Source organism: Anomaloglossus baeobatrachus, chromosome 2 (genome assembly GCF_048569485.1).
Source record: "Anomaloglossus baeobatrachus isolate aAnoBae1 chromosome 2, aAnoBae1.hap1, whole genome shotgun sequence".
Lineage (NCBI taxonomy): Eukaryota > Metazoa > Chordata > Amphibia > Anura > Aromobatidae > Anomaloglossus > Anomaloglossus baeobatrachus.
Genome location: NC_134354.1, coordinates 181,199,669 through 181,203,805, shown reverse-complemented (window position 1 = coordinate 181,203,805; position 4,137 = coordinate 181,199,669).

Below are 4,137 nucleotides of genomic sequence, written 5' to 3'. Positions count from 1 at the left end.
ACTATCTTCGGGTTATGATCACTGGGTTCATTCATGATCACAATCATACCCTGGTGTTGTAGTTCAGCTTGCCCCACTGTCATAGCCACTTGTTTATACCCCACCTGGGTCAATGGAAGTCCATTAGCGGCTATCAACGTTATGCTATTGTCTGGGGGCGCCAGCTCGTCTACGGCCCAATACCGCTGGTACAACTTGTACGGTATGGTAGTTACCTGTGATCCAGTGTCCAAGAGAGCCATCACTGGTATGCCGTCCACAGCCACGGGGATGATAGGGCGGGCCCCGATATATCGGTCTCGCCAGTCCGGGGGGCCACGATGTTCTACTCCTGAGGATTGGCCCGGGGCCCCAGGGGTTGCTCGTTTAACGGGCACTGTCGGTAGTAATGGCCCGGCTTACGGCACTTGTAGCAGATTGGAGGTCTGCTCCGCGGGTTGTTAGCACTTCTCTGCTGCATCCAGGGAACATCCTCGGGACTGTCAGCAAGCTGTATCTGCGCTGGAGGCTGAGATCTGGTCAAAGGTTGCAGTGCAGCAAGGATTTTGTCAAGGTCTCCGTCCATGCGACGGACCTGGGCTGCCAACTCTTCGACTGTGCTGCTTGGGGCTGCAGGCATTACAGAGGTTGGTTTGGCTGAGGCCGCCACAACAGGAGCTGTCTCGACGGGCCACGGGACGGGTTCCAGAACTTCAGCAGCCGGGGGCTGGAGTGCTTTGATAGCCCGCTCTTTTAACACAGCAAAGTCCACATCAGGGTGTTCCAGGGCCCACAGCCGGAGTTGTTTACGATCCTCAGGGGACCTCATCCCCTGCGCAAATTGCTCCACCAGCATCTTGTTGCTATCCGCCTCATTAATAGAGTTCACCCGCTTCAGTGTGCGGAGGGCGGTCTGCAGACGTAGAGCATAGTCCCGAATGCTATCCCCGGCTCGTTGCCGGCACTGGTAAAACTGCATCCTCAGCTCAGCTTCAGTCCGGGTCTCGAAGGCAGTCTGTAGCTTCTCAAAGATGGTGGCTACAGAGAGCCGGTCCCTCTCGGCCCAGGTCTCCGCTTCCTGCTCCGCCGCACCGGTTAGCTGGCCTAGCACTATCGCCGCTCGTTGCTTATCAGTCAGGGGGTACAGCTCCAGCAACGGGTTAAGCTTTTTCCGGAAGGTCTGTAGGGCATCCGGTTTCCCATCATACTGCGGTAGCCAGGCAGCTCCGGGTGCATAGGGCAAGGAAAACGGCATGACCTGAGCGAACGCGGGGGTCGCGGCACCTCCCGCCGGTACAACCGGGGCTTGGGCAGGCCCATTCCCATCCGCGGGTGCCGCTGCGGCTGCGACCACCGCTCCTCCAGCGGCTCCGTCGGGCGCAGACATCTTGTTTTCGTCCCCCTTAGCTCTTTCCGGCCCCTCCTCTCTCGGGGCGGGGTTTTGGCCTTCGCGCCTTTACTGCTCGAGAAGACGCTCGAGCGGGAACTCTTCGCGCCAAAGATGGCGGCTTCTAAAATTTTTCTGCCGGATACCTCCGGCGGTAACAAGGCGCACCTCTACCAGACGGCAGAACGGTAAGATCCTGTTCGTGACGCCAAGTTGTCGCGGGCGGGGAGGAGGGTGTCGGCACACTACGCTCACCCCTTCTGCTCGGGTCCGGCAGCTGCTCAGTGGTGGCTCGAGCTGTGGGCCGGATCCCGGGGTTCCTCGAGCGACACTCCTCGCCCGTGAGTGAAAGGGGTTTGTTGGGTGTGGGGATGGTTATAGTTTGTGACGCCACCCACGGTTGTGGTGATTGCACCACCGCTGCTCTGGGTGGGGATCCCGGGGATGGTGATGGGGAGCAGCCAGGTGTTGTGTTGCCCCTCCGTGTGTAGGGGTTGGTGATCCCGGGGCCCGGTGATGGTTTGTGAGGTGCGGGGCCTGGTGGGCGCAGGGACGCGGGGGCAGCGCTGTGCCTTGCGGCACTGTGGTACTCACTCAGCCTGAGACATGGACACAGTTTGTACGGTAAACCAAACGGCTGGTAGGACGGTCCCACAGACGGCTGCACCTGCACTCCCGGTAGGTGACGGTGATGTCCCTCTTCCTTGCACCTAAGTTTGACTGATGGTAGCGGTGGATTCCCTCCGGTTACCCACTCCCCGACTGCAATCTGGGCCGGAGGAGCTCTACACTTTGCCCGCAGGCGCTGGCCCTGAGAAACTGGTGCCTTGGCGGTGGCGGTGTCTCTCTGCTTCAGGTTGGGCTGTTGCCGTCAATCGGGACTTGGTTGCTGGGGGATCTACGTCCCCTTCACTGACAGATTCGGCAAATTTGGCGACTCCTAGCCTTGCCGGGGTCCGAGAGGCCCCTGCCCTGGTGCTGACTGTCCTTCGGAACACTGCTCCAGACCACCGGGCACACAGCCAACGGGGTCCTTCCAGGAACTTCCAAACGGTCCCCCTCCAGACAGTCACCGCCGTCGCTGACCTTGCTGTTCTGGCCCTCCACAAAGCTGGACCCTTCAGGCTTTGCACACTCTCTGCTCTGTCACCACTTCTTGCTTTCCTCCTTTACTACTCTTCTTTCCTCCACTTTCACTTCTCTGTTGTTTACTCAAGCCCTGCATGGGCTACTCTTCCACTCCTTCCACTTCCTCCTCCCTGACTCATCTGCCTGGTACTTCCCGCCTCCAGAGCTGTGACCTCCTTGGTGGGCGGAGCCAACCGCCTGGCCCACCCCCTGGTGTGAATCATCAGCCTCTGGAGGAAGGCAACAAGGATTTCTGGTTAGCTGTGATGTGCCTACCTGGAGTGTGGGGTGTGGTGGTGTTGTGACCTGTGACCCCTGGCTTGCCCAGGGCGACACACAAGTGCCTGGGCAACAAGTTCTATACTTTGCTAGTTCTCAGGTCCTCAATACTGTCAGCTGTTACTGATTAATATCTGCTGTGTTTTAAAATTTTGCTGCTGCTGCAAGGGTCCACCCCGGCCGTTTTCTGCTATATCCGCTGCCACTGTTGCAAGCATCCATGCCAGTTGTCTACCACAATATCTGCTGCTGCAAATATCTACATCGGCCACTGCTAATGCATCCATCCATCCATCCATCCCAGACATATCCATGACACCAGCTGCTATTACTGTTCCTATCATCTGAGACTGTCAGAATGTACCCCTGGGGCAGCTGTTGCAGCATCAGTTTTCCCGATTGGCATCTAGTCTCAAACCTGAAGCTCAACACCCTCACCATTAGAGGCTGTGGGGAAAAGCAGGTGTGGTTCTGCAGTCAAACCTCTCTGGGTTTTTTATGTGTTGTAGCCCATTGGGTCCACTAATCCCTTGCTCGCCCCGCAAACATAACAGTTTTCCCAGGCCCTGGACCCCGCTATCTCCAATGCTGCCCAACTGGCTGGAGTACAACAGGAGCTTGTGTGCCAATGTGAGACACAGAATCGAATGCTGACCTTCATGACATCGGTAGATTCCTGCCTGAACAGCCTGCAAGCCGCCATCTCTACGGCTTCTGTTCAGATCCGGTGGTCAGTCCCACCTCTGCCTCCAGACTTCTTTCTGCTCCCCTTTGGTTTAATGGGGATGCAAAATTATGCAGAGGATTTGTGAATCAGTGCTCACTGCAAATTAAGCTTCTTCCTCACCACGTTGCCTCTGATCAAGCCAAAGTGGCCTTCCTCAGATCACACCTTAAAGAATTTAGCCTAGATGTGGGAGAGAAATGATTGTGGGAGAGAAATGATCCAGTTGCGTCTATCCTACAGGCCTTTCTGCAGGCCTTCCACAAGATGTTTGATGAACCTGAACATATCACCTCTGCAGCATCATCGATCTTTAGATTGTGCCAGGGTAGTCTTACTGTCGGTCCCAATGCCATACGTTTCTGCACGCTTTCTTCTGAGTTGGGTTAGAATAATGAGGCTCTGGGCGCTGCTTTCTGGGAGGGACTGTCAGGCAGAATAAAAGGCGAACTGGTGGGTCATGATCTTCTTTCCTCCTTGGATAACTTGATCTCCCTTGCCACCGGATTGATCTCAGGTTCCAGGAAAGGTCTAATGAGGTGTCCCATGACAAAAGACTTATGCACATGGTTCCTTAATTCCACAAGACCATCATGCCGCTACCTGTAGCTTCCACGGCTTCCTCTGAGCCCAAGGAGAT